The sequence below is a fragment of the Lissotriton helveticus genome, chromosome 5_1 (genome assembly GCF_964261635.1).
Source record: "Lissotriton helveticus chromosome 5_1, aLisHel1.1, whole genome shotgun sequence".
Classification (NCBI taxonomy): domain Eukaryota; kingdom Metazoa; phylum Chordata; class Amphibia; order Caudata; family Salamandridae; genus Lissotriton; species Lissotriton helveticus.
In genome coordinates, this window is record NC_136065.1 from 711,546,162 (window position 1) to 711,563,643 (window position 17,482).

The window sequence follows — 17,482 nt, forward strand, 5'->3', positions numbered from 1 at the left end:
CCCAAAAAATTATGGGAGAGGCAGGCCAGAGCTGAGACAAACCAGCGATATTGAGGGCATCCAGTTTGGCGGGCAGGACAACAAAGTTCTATTGTTTGTTGATGATTTACTTCTTGCGTTACCTAGGCCTGAGTCATTGCTTCCTGCAGTGGTACGTGCCCTTCAAGCATTTGAATTGGTATCAGGATACAACGGAAATATTTCCAAGTCCCAGGCACTGAACCTCACTGTTCCGTGTCAACCCTCACCCTATTTCAGTGGGCCATACACTCCAATCAGTACCTAAGCCTTACCATTACCAACACCCTTAACAAGTGGGCAGAGGCCAATTGGCCGAGCTGCAGCAAAGCAATTCTTGAAAACATAGGATGATGGCGCCCTCTCCATATTTCTTGGCTAGAACACCTCAATGTGTTTAAGATTAATATTATTTTTTGGCATTTATATTTATTTTAGTCCCTGCTCACACCCATTCCCACGGATGATATTAAAACATTACACGGGGACCTTCATTTGGAGGGGGAAATGACCTTGCATCTCTGATGCCCTTTTTATGCCCCTACCTCCAATATTATTATTGGGCCACCCACCTTTACTTTATTTCAGAATGAGTGGTGATAGAGAGTAAAAAGCATTGAGAACGTAAGGACAGATAGGTGGTGTATAGACCACTTTGGGACCCTTCTTGGCTCCCAAAGCACTTGCGCCCATGGAGTGCATATATCGCTACTCCGATGCAAATGGTCTTTGAGGTGTGGAATAGACTTGCACTTTATAGGAACCTCACCACTTTTCCCTCTCCAAATCCCCCCATCGCGCGCAACCCGGATTTTACACTTACGCTCTCTCTAGTTTCCTTCCCAGCATGGGAAAAGGGCAAATGCAGAATACTGCAATATCTTTTCCAAGGTGAATCCATAAAATCTGTTGAGCATTGCAGGACTAAATTCCACTGCCCTGACACCACCAGACAACAATTTTTCCAGTTGTGTCAGTGCGACTTACACCCCAACAATGCTTTAGCTGTTACACGTCCCCTCAATCCCTTTGAATCATTTGTCCCCAATTTCAAAGGTATTCGCTGGTTGGTGTCCAACACCTATGCAGAACTTCATCAGTCCCAACTTGTACCCAGTCATTTATACCAGCAGACATTGGAATCAGACTGCACCCAAGACATAATGGGTAAACAGTGGGAAACCTTATGGCGCAACATTTCAAAGATTTATGGGAGCATCCCCCAACAAGAATATCCTATAAGGTTATGGTCCAGTGGTACTATACCCCAGCCCGCTTACACTCTATCTACCTGAACACATCTCCAGCCTGTGGGCGTTGAGGGGAGCAGAAGGGAGACTTTGAACACATATGGTGGACATGCCCGCCTATCACTCTTTTCTGGAAGGAAATCTTAAGCCACATCAAAAACACTTTGCGCTATCCAATCCCGACCGACTACAGAGGTGTTATTCTGGGACTATGTCGCTCAGTACTCAAAGCAATGACACATACAGACTGGTCCCTGCCCCAATGTATGACGGACGCAGCCAAACAGCTGATTACACTAGCCTGGAAGTTACCCAATGCCCCTCCAATAGTCAGTCTCCTGGTACACGAAGTTCTGGCACACCCTAGCCCTGGAACAGTTGACCCACAAATTAGCTAATGTTGACAAGAAATGTACATGCCTCTGACAGCCTTTTATTGACTACATGTCTAAGCTTGAATATCTATGCTTCCAACCGCCCAACTTTGTGCTCTCCCCCTATTTGACTAGGCAACTGAATGGACAGAGAACTTACTCTTGCCTCTCTGCTGACCTAAAGTGATGGTGAACGTTCCTGCTTTTGGGTGGATCCCTTTTCTCGGTGCCTCCCTTCCTCCCCCGCATTGCTCCCTCCTTTGCACTCTAATTGGATGGCCTGCTAGTCCAATTCCCCTTCCCATCCCCTGCCCCTCCAATAGACTTCAATGTTAGGTTTGTTGTCACCTTGTCCCCCTTCCTTCATCATTCCCGCTCCCCTCCCTCCCCCCAGATTTGGAGGTCTGTTGGCCTTTTCCCCCCAAGTTCCCTTTTCTTCCCTGGGTTCACTTGCTTCCCTCCTACCCCTAGGACAGCCCTGGAGACTCCCACCTTTCCTTCTTTGGGGAGGCAACATCCCTTGAAGGGCAACATCTCATGATCCTCCTCCTAGTCTCCAGGGCAGTAAGCAGCAGCATGCACCATGTTCCTGAGTTCCAGACTACTTCTCACGTAACATGATAATGTTGATTCTCATGCTGAATGGTTTTTTAGGGCACTATTCTTGTATTGGTTTTTGCCTTATCTGCTTATACTTCAATATGAACCCTTGCAATATTTCTTTTTCTGGTACTGTAACAATGTATAGAAAAGTTAATAAACCAGATTTTGAGCAAATAATGAATGGATCTCTAAAGAGACACTCTGCAAAATCCAAGCGAGAAACAAAAAGAAAGCAGCAGTCAACACCAGCCAAACAAGAGCAGAAAAAGCGAAAGCTCAGGGCAAAAACACCAAAACCAACATAGAAGCAAAGAGAAACTTAAGAGCAGACAAGGCGAAGAATCATGTATGCTCTTGCCACAGAAACCCACGAAGAATCAAACCATGGAAACTTGAAATCACTCTGTACCATAAACAAACCCTGATATATCAAGCCAGAAAGACCTGTTAAAAATAAAGCTGGGAAGGCAACCATGGGTAAGCAAGGCCAACATCGAAGATGGGTGAAGCACTTTGAAGAACTCCTGAACCAGCCCATGCTGCAGTCTTTACCAGACATAAAGTCAGCTGACAAGGGCTTTCCAATCGACTGCAGCAGACCAACCAAGGAAGAAATATGGCAAGCCATCAAACATTTGACAAATGGGAAGGCAGAAGGACCTGTCAATATTCCTAAAGAGGCACTGAAGGCAGACATTAAAACATCAGTAGATATACTCTACCCCATGTTTGTAAGGAAGAGAAAAATGAGCCATCAGACTGGAAGGATGGATATCTGATTAAGATCCCCAAAAAGGTGCCCTGGGTAACTGAGCAAGCTACAGAGGTGTAAGTCTTCTATCAGCCCAAGGCAAATTGTTCAACAGAGTCATCCTGAACAAACGGAGAAACAAGTTGATGCTCATCTATGAGACCTTAAACCTGGCTTTTGCAAAGATAGATCCTGCACAGATCAGATTGCAACATTGCACATCATCATTGAGCAATGAATGGAATGGAACTCTCCGCTGTTTGCCAACATCCTTGACTATGATTAGTCATTGGACTGCGTGGACAGGGAGACCCTTTGGAAACTCCTCCGCCACTACGGTGTGCCAGATAAACTTGTAAAAATCATTAGGCACTCTTACGCAGGAATGACCTGCAAGATAGTCCATGGAGGACAACTCACAGAAGCCTTTGACATGAGGGCCTGAATATGCAAGAGTTTTTTGCCCTCGCCTTTTCTTTCCCTGTTGGCCATAGACTGTATCCTCAAGACATCCACAGCAAGGAAAAGAAATGAGATCCAGGGGACCCATTTAACACAGCTCAACGACCTAGACTTTGCAGAGAACCTTGCCCTACTCTCCCGTACCCATCTGCAGATGAAAGAGAAGATCAAGAAAGAAGCAGCCAAATCAGCACACTTGCGCTACCACATCCACAGGTGAAAAACCAAGATCCTGAAGGCTAACACAGCCAGCACAACTGCAGACACTCTAGCAAGCAATGCACTGGAAGAAGTTGAGGTTTTCAACTACTTGGGAAGTGTTATAAACAAGAAGGTTGGTATAGGCATTGAAGTTAAGGCAAGAATCGACAAAGCAAGTGCTGCCTTCATTCAGCTAAAGAAGATTTGGAGTTCCAAGGACCTAATGTTGCAGACCAAGATCAGTCCTTCTGTATAGAGCAGAAGCCTGAAGGATAACAGTGACCACCACCAAAGTCCTTACCTTCATCAGCACATGTCTGAGGAAAATCCTCCAAATCCACTGGCCAAATACCATAGTAAACAACGATCTATGGCAGCAGACTTTCCAACTCCCTGCTTGTTAGAAATGGAGGTCTCTAGTTGGCAGAGGTAGGTACCTTTGTCCAAATAGGGACTCTTCTTCCTAGTCAGGGTAAGGGAGTTACACTCCTAAAATAACCCCTGCTCACCCCCTTGAAGCTTGGCACGAGCAGTCAGGCTCCTTCTAGAGGCAATGTGTAAAGCATTTGAACATAACCAACAGTAATACAGTATAAGCACTACAAAAGGACACCACACCAGTTTAGAAAAATATCCAATATTTTTATATTCTGAAGACAAGACCAAAAATTATAAAAATCCACAATACAGTACTTAGAAATCTTCAGTTATCAAAATAACCTTGAAAACAGTTTCTTGAAGTCAATATCTCCCCCTGGTGCTATCATGATGTTGTGAACAAAGAAAGGAAAACAGATCTGACTGATAGCAGTGCCAGGGGTCAGCTACGGTGTCGAGATACCCGCAAGACAGTGCCTTTAGAAATGCAGGGCGTTGGCGACCTCTTGTTGAGCTTCCGAAAGCACGGCATCTGCAGGTGTTGGTTCCGGAGGTCGGGGCAGGAGTCGTTGGGCCCTTGTAGTCACCCGCGTTGCAGATCATACTCCTCGCGGTTGAAGTCAGGAGCGCTGGCGTCAGCATGCGTTGGGTGCTGTGGTGTGAAGTGCAATGGTGGGGCTTACAGTGTCCTAAGTTTGGGGTGCGAGCAGCGGCTTGGTGGTGGCATCGGATGGCGTCGTCGGTGAGACCAGGGTCACGGTGCGAAGTGATGCGGTGCTGGCAGGTCACAGTGCAAGCAGCGTTGTCGTCGTTGCTGAAGCGCTGTCGTCAGCTGCCGAACTGAAGTCAATGCCACTGGCCTCAGTAGGCCAAGGCTGAAGTGTGGGTTGAAGGTGGTGCTTTGTGTAACTTTACAAGCAGTGCACTCGAACCACCGTGCAAGCAGCAGCGTCTATTTTGGCGTGAAGCGGCGTCTTTGGGGATACCAGGACGGGGTCGTGTAGCGAGGCGATGCGTAGTGCGGTGCACAGGTCGTGGTGCGAGCATCGGCTTGGTGGCAGCATCAGCAGGCATTGTTGGTGAGACAGGGTTGCGGTGAGGTATTGCAGCAGTGCCCTCTGCGGTGCCTTCAGGACACGGAGTCGGCACAGCGTCATAGACGGAGTCAGGTTGCTTTTTCGTCTGTTGCAGCACAAAACACACAGTTCCCAGTGCTGAGGGCAGAAGAGCTTGAAGTCTTTGCTGTTCCTGAGATTTCTTGAACAGGGGGCAAGCTCTACCTCAAGCCCTTGGAGAAACTCACAAAATTAGATTGCAGAAAGTTCAGTCCAGTCCTTTCACTGCCCAAGACAGAAGCAGCCACTGCAGGCCAACACAGCAAAGCACATAGCAAGGTGGTCGTTCCTCCTCACAGCTTCTCCAGCTATTCTTCTTGGCAGTTTTCTTGGTCCAAAAGAGTTCTACAATTTAGTGGTTTGAGCTCTACTTTTTATAGTCCAAAATCCCTTGTCCTCTCAGGCAGAGAATGTCTGTGCCCAGCCAGAACCAGTTCTGCCTTCTCTGGTGTGGCATCCTGGCAGGAGGTGGAGATGGCATTGTCAGAGGCAGGCCAGGCCCGCCCATTCAGGTGCAAAGAAATCTCCTCACCCTACTCTAAATGCAGCCCAGGTCTATTCAGCCCTTTCCTGATCGACCTAGATGTCCGGAGCCACTACTGCTCCCCAGCCCCTGTCATCCAAAACCCAGACAGTCAATCCACATACCCAGTAGAGGCCGGCTGGATGGCTGAGCAAGAAAATACCTGCTTCTATAAGTGGCATTTTCACACCCAGAATGTAAAAATCACCTTCACTAAAAGATGCATCTTTAGATTCTGAGTTCAGGCATACTAAACTTGATTTTCCTACCTAGTTCCCGGACAGTTATGCTTATAAGATGTTATAAACACACTTCCCATTCTGTCCTATAGGTACAGGTAGCCTTGCAGTATGGAAAAACGAAATTGACACACACGGGAGCATGTCCTACCTTTCACACACTGCACCCTGCCCACAGGGCTAGCTTGGGCCTACCTTAGGGGTGACTGACATGTAGGAAAAGGGAAGGTTAGGGCCTGGCAAGTGGGTGCGCTTGCCAAGTCGACATGGCAGTACAAGACTGCACACAGGCTCTGCAATAGCAGGCCCGAGTTACATTTATCGACTGTTTGTGTGGGTGGCACAATCCAGTGCTGCAGCCCACCAACAACATTTGATTTACAGGCCCTAGCACACTCAGTGCACTTTACTAGGGACTGACACATAAATCAAATAGGCCAATCATGGAAACACCAATCCATAACACATTTTACCACAGGAGCACTTGCACTTTACCACTGATCAGTAGTGAGAAAAGTGTGCAGAAACACGAAGCCAGCACAAACAGAGTCAAAACCGGGAGGTTAGAAAGCAAAAACTCAGGGGAAACACGCTAAAAGATGCTAAGTCTAAGACTGCTCATGATGAAATCACCTGGGGCTCGATAGGTCACACACTCTGCAAGCCCACATTAAACACACCCAGACAAGCATTTGCATTGAACCCTCCAGGAAAAAGGAAAAGAGAAGGCCAAAAAACACCTGGCCTTGTGGCTGACTGCAAGGAGATAGGTAACACCTGGAGTCAGATTGGAAGAAAAGCCCAGGACAGAGATGGCTGGAGAGTCCTGGTTAATGGCCTATACCCCAGAAGGGGCAGTAGGCATACGTAAGCAAATAAGCCAGTTGAAAACCTTGGGGGTGATCATTCAAAAAGAGACTATTCCTTACAAACACCAAGTTGGATACATTATCAAAATGTTCTATCTCCCTCTAACTTTCTCTTTTGAGACATGATTGCTGAATGCACCTCTACAGAGATACCCTCAATAAGGTACAAACCACCATACCAGATTTTCAACGCAATGGACGGGCCTGGTAGAGTGTTTTGCATGCTGATCCTCACTTCTATCTTATTGATAACCTTTTACCAGAGCATCTTGTACTCTTTGAAGCAAAGCACTTTCCCCTGACACAACGGAGACTTCTGTGCAAGAATCTTAACATGTGCCACATTATCCAAGCCTCCTCCTCCAAAAACATTTTGTTTCCTGCATACTCCTCCTTACTCTGGTTCAGAGCAAAATAGAAGAAACATAACTAAACAAAGTCAGGCTCCAAGAAATGACAAAAATTAAACAAAAAACAATCACCGGCCTCCCAAAAACGCACAAAATGTCAGGGGGTTCACACTCAAATAAGAAAAAAGTGAACCAACACTAAGCAGTGTTTGTCACCCAACTACTGTGGAATATGAGTGATTTTCACTGCAAGAAAACCAACACAATAATCTTTGTGAATTTTATTGAAATTTACAAATCTTTGTCATAAATTCTGAGAAGTACGTGAAAGCAAAATCCTACACTTCCCCACAGAAGATAGAATGTTATACCCTATTTCCCTATATTCTAAGAACAAGAAAGTGTAAGCAAAATAATGTAGTTAACTTCTCAAGAGCTTATTGAATTTGGGCCAGGAATAGTCGCTGGTATTCTCAAACCTAGAATTATCTATATTGGTTCTGGGTATTGAGGGGTGACCCTGAGTAGCCCCTCGAAAATAGGATTCTGCGTGGGAACACCTGTTAGTGCACTCCATCTTATAGTACTTCCCATTTGCAGATCTAGCTGGTGAAATGTCCAGGTGTGAATCACTGGTAGTGTGATTTTCCCTATCATGATATAGCTAGTAACTTCTATTATCGAAAGAATTGGTAGGAACAGGTTACTCAGAATAAGCGATTTAGAAGTCTCAGATTAATGAAAAATCTAAGTTGAATTGTACTAGATACTAACAATAAATCAGGTGGGTTTAATTTCACAAATGTATTTGACCCTGAGACTTAAAAAACCCAGATAATACAAGAAAGGCCAATCTCCGATCAAGAGAATGAATGTTTCCAATAATAAACAGCACAAATTGAGATGATTGTACCTTAAAGTAGACTATGCAAGTGTTACCGGTCCATATTAAGGGCCTGATTTAGATGTTGGCGGATGGGTTACTCCATCACAACGGTGATGGATATTCCACCCACCGAAATATAAATCTCATAGGTTATATTGGGGATATATTTTGGCAGACTGGATACCCATCAACGTTGTGACGCAGTAGCCCGTCCTCCAACATCTAAATCAGACCCTTAGTGATTTTCAAAATTATCACCTGTTGTTGATGGCTCATGGTCATTTATTTGTTTAGATGTTCTGCTTTACTTAATCATAAATTGTGCTGTATTTCAGCCTTTGAAGCAGTGCTGTTGGACCTGGCCTTCTTGGCAGGGTCATCCCTAAACTTTTTGCCTTCCTCCAATACTCTCTCTGACCTGTTTTTGTTGGTTTAATGACTCTGGGCACTTTTACCACTGCTGACCAGTGCTAAAGTGCATATGCTCTCCCTGTGAAAAGTATACATGTGATTGATGTCCATGATTGGTTCATTGGATTTACTGTCAGTCCCTAGTAAAGTGCACTAGGAGTGCCAGGGCTTGTGAATGCCAATACTGCTAGTGGGCCTGCAGCGCTGGTTGCGCCACCCACAGAAGCAGCCTTAAAATGTGTCTAGGGTCTGCCATTGCAGAACCTGCGTGCAGTCTGGTACTGTCATGCTGGCTGGGTAAGTGCACACACTTGCCAGCCCCTAAACCTTCCCTTAACTTCATATTAGTCACCCCTATGGTAGGCCTGAGGGCAGGGTGCATTGTAAGTGTAAGGTAGGACATGCTCTGATGTGTGTGGCATGTCCTAATAGTGAATTACTGCCAAATTCGTTTTTCACTATTGTAAGGCTACCTGTTCCCTTTAGGCCAGATGGGCTGCTGGAATTATTACACTCTATAATCCCAGCAGGCTCAGGGAACATGGTAGAAATTAATGTTTAGTATGCCTGAACTCAGAATAATAAAATACTTCTTTTAGTAAAGTTTATTTTAATATCCTGGGTTTGCAAATGCTACTTTTAGAAAGTTAGCATTTGCTTGTCTAACCATTTCAGCCCGCCTCTGCTCTTGTGTGTATCTGACTGTCTGAGTGGGTGAGTGACAGGGCTGGGAGTTGACAGGTTGTGAATAGCAGGATGACACCTTAGTGGGTGGTGGGAGTTTCCCCTGAATGATGCATCAGGCTGTGCTCTGCCCCCACAATGCTGGCTCCGCCCTCCTGGGGAGCGACTGATGACTCAGCCTGCACCTGGCCCAGGAAGGACCGAAGCTTGTCAACAAAGTGCTCAGGCTGCCCCTGTCTTCACAATGCCGGCTCCGCCCCCCTGGGGAGCGACTGATGTGCCTGCCCTCACACTGAATGCAGAAGCAGAAGTACCCACCACAAGTGCTCAGGGACTGGAGCAGTTATGCAAAGGCCCCCCTGGCCTGTAAGAACAAAAGAAACTGTGTATAAAAGTAGGAGCCCTGCTCCTTGTAAATTAGAATCCTGTTTTACCACGAAGGACCTCTGCCCGCCTAGAAGGAGAAGAGACGCTGGGAGAACTAGCCTGCTGCTTGCCTTGCTGAGAAAGGAGAGGAAAAGACTTGATAAGAAAAGACTTTGCTTCTTTGTGCTTAAACATTCTCCAAGGGCTTGACTGAGCTTGCCCCCTGACCTGAGCCACAGGACCATCTGGCTCAACCTGCCCTCTGCTCGTCTGCCAGTAATTAACCGGGATATCTACTACTGCCGGAGCTGTGACCTTGGTGCCCCCCAGCCCCTCCCTGAGGCCGTGACCGACTGTGTCTCCTCGTCCCCGCCGAGGAAGAGCTCCGCTCCGTTGAGCCGCTCTCCCCCCGCTGAGGAGATCGCTGTGTTGACCGCCTGGGAAGGCTCGCTGCTGTGGTGCCCCCCAGCCCCTCCCTCAGGCCGTGACCGACTGTGTCCTCTCGTCCCCGCCGAGGAAGAGCTCCGCTCCGTTGAGCCGCTCTTCCCCCGCTGAGGGGATCGCTGTGTCGACCGCCTGGGAAGGCTCGCTGCGGTGCCTCACCCTCCCGCCAGAAATCCTTTGCCGGACTCAAACAGACCCAGGGGACAGACCTCCGCTGGACGGACGCCTCGGGTGCCAGCCTCGCTCTGCCTGAGCCGCTGGGCACCTCGCATCTGTCACCGGAGAAAAGCCGCCACTGAGACTGTCATCGGGCTCGTGGCCCGCAACGTTACTTGACCCCCTTTGTTTTCTGCCCACTGCCCTGTTCACAAGCGCCCCCCGGCCTAAAGATCCGCTGTGGTGCAAGCCGCCCTTTCCAGCTGGCTCGCACCGCTCTCTGTGTCTGCCTGCAGCTCCGCGCTGCGAGAGCGCTCCAGCCCCTCCCGCTGGAATCCTTTAGCTGTCGGGTCCCGCAGGCTGCAATCTGAGCCCCGGCCCAAGTGACTGAGGTTGCGCTGGGTTCTTGGGCCTGCCCTCCTCCTGGACAGCCCTGAGGTCGGTGTTTCCCCCCCGTGTGGGTCCCGTAGACCAGGGGGGCCATCCGCTCCACGAGACCCGGCCGGGCCGATCGCGCCCCACGCCAGATGCGTGAGACTTGGTAGGGTGCCGTGATTTCTCCCGTGTAGAGTGCACAGAAGCGCTGCGAAGCGCACAGAGGGCCTAAGACTGGCCTAAGGTCCCTGGAACCGGCCCAGGAAGCGAGAGCAAAGTAATTTGGGACAGAGAAACTTGCCAAGAAGGAATTTTAACAGAAACATCCGCTTTAAAGACTGAAAGTGCAATTTAACCTACAACAAAGAACTGTTGGTGGAATATTTGAAAGAGAACCTTTGCCTATTTACAACCTGTGGTGCCCTAAAAACGTTATTTGATCTTGTGATAAGTCTGTTCTAAAGAGTATATTTAATTTTTACATAAAGAAGCGTATTTTTATATACTCACAGCCTGGTGTCCATTTGTGGGGGGATTGGTATATTTTACTGTGTGTGTGACTACAAATGCTTAACTGACTAACGCCTGAAGAAGAGCCTTGGCTGCTCACGCCACGCACCTAGAGGGTGAGCAAGGGTAATTCTGAAGGGTCATCCTTTGCCCTGACTTAGAGGAGAGGGTCCCTGCTTGTCACAAGTACCTACTTGCGCCAACCAGAGACCCCCAATTCTAACATTGGACGCAGCGGTGAGGATTTGCGAATTTGCATTTGTAGTTGACATACAGTGAATTACTGATCACCACATAGTGAGAGCAGACCTATAACGCAGCCACAGGTTTCCATTTCTATAATTTTGCTGGGAGATCTCCATGTGCTTGTGAAACGTCATGCCTGGTTCAGTGAGGATGGAAAAGGCAGCAACCAGATGCCTGTCGCCAGAGGAGTTGGCAGACAGGGCAGCAACCAGGGCGCATGAAATAGAGATGGCGAAATTAAAAGGACAAATGGAAATGGACAAGCACAAATTGGCAATGGAAAGCCAAAAATTAGCCATGGAGGCGCTAAAACGCCAAAGAGATCACTACTTGAGGATGAAAGAACTTGATTTGGAGCTTGAAGCCAGGAGGGCCTCAGCCCAACATCCAGAGATTTGTGTAGCTCACAGATTGAGCTTTGCTGAGTTGGAGGTGGAGTCCAGCTCAGCTGGTGGCAGCAACATTCAGGTATCTAGTGCTGACAGCATAGCGCGCGCACCTAGAGATATGGCACCTGACTTGGAGGGGGTTAACTTACACCAGGAGGTTCAAGGGCATGAGGTAGCTCCAGTAGTGCGCAGCGTCCCTGAAGGGAATAGGGTGGCTGGCGTAGGAGTTCATGGTCCTAGTGGTGGGAGGGATTCCCCCATGGTTGAGGTCCTGGTGGGTGAGTGTAAGGACTGCCCAGAAGAGTGTGGGTTGTGCGACAGAGATAGTCCGCTACTGTCTGGCCAGTCTCAGGAGAATGGTGTGGAGTATGTGTGTGAGGCGCTGGATGGCGAGGTGAAGGATAGTTTGGTTAACCCTGCTAGGGGGCTGTGTAATCCAATTGTGGGAGAGCATACTTTAAGTCCCAGTTTTCCAGAGCTATGCCAACACCTGTTTGAGAGTGAGTTCTCTGACCCCAGGGAGCTCACATTGGAGGCAGACCTTGTGGTGGATTCCAAAGGGTCTGGAGAGGCATTGGGGTGTGATCCTGTAGGGAGTGGCTCAGGTATCTTCCAGCCCAGAGTGGTGGAAGTGGCGCAGAGTAGCCCAGCTAGGTCCTGTAGTAGTGAGAGGGGTGTAGGGCCTCACGTCCTGTCCTTAAGGGGAAGGAGTGAGAATGGGTGTTGTCCCGGTAGTGCCCAACCTCAGTCTCAGAGCCTGGATGGTTCTTTAAGGGAACACCAGGTGGGGAGCCTAGGCTGTCCGGATGAGTCACCCTCTGAGGGGGATCCCCCAGTGGCTAGAGAACGTGGAGGCTCTGTAAACAGGGCCCCAGTAGTTCTGGTGACTGGCAGTACCACTCCAGTTGGGAGGGTGCAGAAGTCCAGAAGGAGGGGCGAGAGGGGGAAAGAGTCCCCAGTGGAAGAACCAGTGGGTCAGGGGCCAGCCAGCAGGGCTGCGTCCCCAGTGAATGACCATGGGGACACCACTTCTGTCCTGGGGGATCTTCCCACACTGTCAGAGGGACAGAGGCTGGGAGATCTGCGCCAGGCAGATTGTTGCACGGCACAGAAGCTATGTGCCACCCTCAGGGGGGGCATGTGTGCTCCCCGAGAAGTCCTGGTGCGCCAGGCAATTGTTCAACTGCAGGGTTGGGTCCCTGAGTTGGAGAGCCAGGTTCAGGTGTTGTCTTACCTGGAGGGTGGGACCACTGTAATCAGTGTCCTGACCCATGTCACTTCTAGTGGTACCACTCCAGTTGGGAGTGGGCCGGACCCTGGAAGGGGGTGCAGAGGGAGGGAGTCCTTGCCTCTGACCCCGGTGCAGTTTGAGGGTTTAGACCCTAAGGTAGAGGGCCAGGTGCAGGGTGTCCCCCCTGACCTGGTGCCCCAGTTGCAGGATAGCACCCCTGAACTGGTGGGAGAATTGTGCAGATCACCTGCCACAGGTGCCCTGACAATTCTGGAAGGGGGTACCACTCCAGGTGGGAGGGTACAGAGCCCCAAGGAAGAGGACCGGGTGTGGGAGAGGCCACCCCAGTGTTTGGTCCAGCCACCAGGTACAGGCCTGGGGCTGGTGGGTCAGTGCCAGGATAGCATACCTGGACTAACAGAAGAGAGAAGGGACAAAAGGTGCCAAGCACCTGGGGCTACTGCCCCCCGCTCTCTGAGGCCACAGAGGTTTGAAAGCCCTGAAAGGCATAAGGCCTGGGTCTCAGCCCTGACTACTGTCAGTGGCCACTGGGATTTGATGACTGTCTGTTGGGACACACCTGTGAGCAAGTTACGGTTAGAGGCTGCCCAGGTGGTGTCCACAGAGGAAGAAAAGGGTGCCCCATGGATTAGTTGGGTGGACCCTGAGAGTATGGACAGATGATTTGAAATAGGTTCAGATTGGCGTAGAACTGGAATGTGCCCCTGCTGTTGCGGGCCAGGTCCAGGTTCTATCGCCCAAAGCAGGGAAGCCCATCACAGTGGTGATTGGTCTACCCTGCGTTTTGGCTGGAAGGGGGTTGTGTTGGACCTGGCCTTCTTGGCAGGGTCATCCCTAAACTTTTTGCCTTCCTCCAATACTCTCTCTGACCTGTTTTTGTTGGTTTAATGACTCTGGGCACTTTTACCACTGCTGACCAGTGCTAAAGTGCATATGCTCTCCCTGTGAAAAGTATACATGTGATTGATGTCCATGATTGGTTCATTGGATTTACTGTCAGTCCCTAGTAAAGTGCACTAGGAGTGCCAGGGCTTGTGAATGCCAATACTGCTAGTGGGCCTGCAGCGCTGGTTGCGCCACCCACAGAAGCAGCCTTAAAATGTGTCTAGGGTCTGCCATTGCAGAACCTGCGTGCAGTCTGGTACTGTCATGCTGGCTGGGTAAGTGCACACACTTGCCAGCCCCTAAACCTTCCCTTAACTTCATATTAGTCACCCCTATGGTAGGCCTGAGGGCAGGGTGCATTGTAAGTGTAAGGTAGGACATGCTCTGATGTGTGTGGCATGTCCTAATAGTGAATTACTGCCAAATTCGTTTTTCACTATTGTAAGGCTACCTGTTCCCTTTAGGCCAGATGGGCTGCTGGAATTATTACACTCTATAATCCCAGCAGGCTCAGGGAACATGGTAGAAATTAATGTTTAGTATGCCTGAACTCAGAATAATAAAATACTTCTTTTAGTAAAGTTTATTTTAATATCCTGGGTTTGCAAATGCTACTTTTAGAAAGTTAGCATTTGCTTGTCTAACCATTTCAGCCCGCCTCTGCTCTTGTGTGTATCTGACTGTCTGAGTGGGTGAGTGACAGGGCTGGGAGTTGACAGGTTGTGAATAGCAGGATGACACCTTAGTGGGTGGTGGGAGTTTCCCCTGAATGATGCATCAGGCTGTGCTCTGCCCCCACAATGCTGGCTCCGCCCTCCTGGGGAGCGACTGATGACTCAGCCTGCACCTGGCCCAGGAAGGACCGAAGCTTGTCAACAAAGTGCTCAGGCTGCCCCTGTCTTCACAATGCCGGCTCCGCCCCCCTGGGGAGCGACTGATGTGCCTGCCCTCACACTGAATGCAGAAGCAGAAGTACCCACCACAAGTGCTCAGGGACTGGAGCAGTTATGCAAAGGCCCCCCTGGCCTGTAAGAACAAAAGAAACTGTGTATAAAAGTAGGAGCCCTGCTCCTTGTAAATTAGAATCCTGTTTTACCACGAAGGACCTCTGCCCGCCTAGAAGGAGAAGAGACGCTGGGAGAACTAGCCTGCTGCTTGCCTTGCTGAGAAAGGAGAGGAAAAGACTTGATAAGAAAAGACTTTGCTTCTTTGTGCTTAAACATTCTCCAAGGGCTTGACTGAGCTTGCCCCCTGACCTGAGCCACAGGACCATCTGGCTCAACCTGCCCTCTGCTCGTCTGCCAGTAATTAACCGGGATATCTACTACTGCCGGAGCTGTGACCTTGGTGCCCCCCAGCCCCTCCCTGAGGCCGTGACCGACTGTGTCTCCTCGTCCCCGCCGAGGAAGAGCTCCGCTCCGTTGAGCCGCTCTCCCCCCGCTGAGGAGATCGCTGTGTTGACCGCCTGGGAAGGCTCGCTGCTGTGGTGCCCCCCAGCCCCTCCCTCAGGCCGTGACCGACTGTGTCCTCTCGTCCCCGCCGAGGAAGAGCTCCGCTCCGTTGAGCCGCTCTTCCCCCGCTGAGGGGATCGCTGTGTCGACCGCCTGGGAAGGCTCGCTGCGGTGCCTCACCCTCCCGCCAGAAATCCTTTGCCGGACTCAAACAGACCCAGGGGACAGACCTCCGCTGGACGGACGCCTCGGGTGCCAGCCTCGCTCTGCCTGAGCCGCTGGGCACCTCGCATCTGTCACCGGAGAAAAGCCGCCACTGAGACTGTCATCGGGCTCGTGGCCCGCAACGTTACTTGACCCCCTTTGTTTTCTGCCCACTGCCCTGTTCACAAGCGCCCCCCGGCCTAAAGATCCGCTGTGGTGCAAGCCGCCCTTTCCAGCTGGCTCGCACCGCTCTCTGTGTCTGCCTGCAGCTCCGCGCTGCGAGAGCGCTCCAGCCCCTCCCGCTGGAATCCTTTAGCTGTCGGGTCCCGCAGGCTGCAATCTGAGCCCCGGCCCAAGTGACTGAGGTTGCGCTGGGTTCTTGGGCCTGCCCTCCTCCTGGACAGCCCTGAGGTCGGTGTTTCCCCCCCGTGTGGGTCCCGTAGACCAGGGGGGCCATCCGCTCCACGAGACCCGGCCGGGCCGATCGCGCCCCACGCCAGATGCGTGAGACTTGGTAGGGTGCCGTGATTTCTCCCGTGTAGAGTGCACAGAAGCGCTGCGAAGCGCACAGAGGGCCTAAGACTGGCCTAAGGTCCCTGGAACCGGCCCAGGAAGCGAGAGCAAAGTAATTTGGGACAGAGAAACTTGCCAAGAAGGAATTTTAACAGAAACATCCGCTTTAAAGACTGAAAGTGCAATTTAACCTACAACAAAGAACTGTTGGTGGAATATTTGAAAGAGAACCTTTGCCTATTTACAACCTGTGGTGCCCTAAAAACGTTATTTGATCTTGTGATAAGTCTGTTCTAAAGAGTATATTTAATTTTTACATAAAGAAGCGTATTTTTATATACTCACAGCCTGGTGTCCATTTGTGGGGGGATTGGTATATTTTACTGTGTGTGTGACTACAAATGCTTAACTGACTAACGCCTGAAGAAGAGCCTTGGCTGCTCACGCCACGCACCTAGAGGGTGAGCAAGGGTAATTCTGAAGGGTCATCCTTTGCCCTGACTTAGAGGAGAGGGTCCCTGCTTGTCACAAGTACCTACTTGCGCCAACCAGAGACCCCCAATTCTAACAAGTGCTAATTGTACTTTAACCAGAAAAGAGAATAAAGTTTCTGAAAACATTCTTGGTGCCAACTTCCCACTTTTCAGCTTTTTCCACCTTATCACCATAACTGAACCTAATGTCTCAAGTCAAATCAAATTAAAATGTCTTTATTTGGTTAAACACAAGTAAACTATAAATATACGGAGAAATAAAGCAGATACAAAAACACACTATAATAATAAAAGTTAATACACAGTTTAAAAATAACTAGAGTAAATTCAATCACCCAAGCAGCGTCTCAGTTTGACAGCACTATTTTAAAAACAAGCAACACTATACGTTATACGTTTATCATACAATAATTGTAAAAACATTATTTCATGGAACACTTGACAAACATTTCGATCCTTTAGAGGAGGGATAGTATAGTCTTTTCTGACAAAGCATTACAAAATTCAAGATCTCTTGCAGAGACACATTGTCAAAGTCCTGCACGGAGCAAAATCATTTGATTCATTCCATCTTTTTAGAACCCCTAGGCATAAATGAAATATATATAGCCTAAAGATAGTGAGTAAATAACAGTGATTACTGTTCGTAACAAAGGTAAGATATGGTCCCATACAGGGACTGTTTACAACAACACATGCCCCTGCACTGAATTTTCTTGCAGTTCCTAATTTTCCCTGCCAGCATGTCATCACATTAAACAATTTATTTTAACCCAGATCAGATTTAACTAATGCGCCTGGGTTGTCAAATAGGTCAAGCCTCCCTAGATAGTGAAAAGACTCCTCAATGTACATCATCTAAGGTATGCAGAATGCTTTGTGGAGAGAAAGGTAATCCAACAAAATCTCTCTGTCAAGCTTAGCTTCTGCTATGGTCCAGACTGTTACCCAATGCAGGAGGGGACAGATGGCCACTATATCAGAAAAGTAACTTGCACTCAACTCCAGGGGGGGTATTCTCAGGAACGTGCGATAATCATCGCCAAAATAGGTTAAAACAATTTGCCATATCGCCATCTATCA

General features: G+C 49.2%; 1 long non-coding RNA gene across 1 annotated transcript; it reads left to right on the forward strand.

Annotated features, from left to right (window-relative positions):
- The first annotated feature begins 561 nt into the window (after positions 1-561).
- LOC144754858 (uncharacterized) lies at positions 562-16,524 on the forward strand. The gene is made up of 2 exons (XR_013594775.1): positions 562-8,365; positions 16,478-16,524. It is a non-coding gene; the product is annotated as an uncharacterized LOC144754858 (long non-coding RNA).
- The last annotated feature ends 958 nt before the right edge of the window (positions 16,525-17,482 follow it).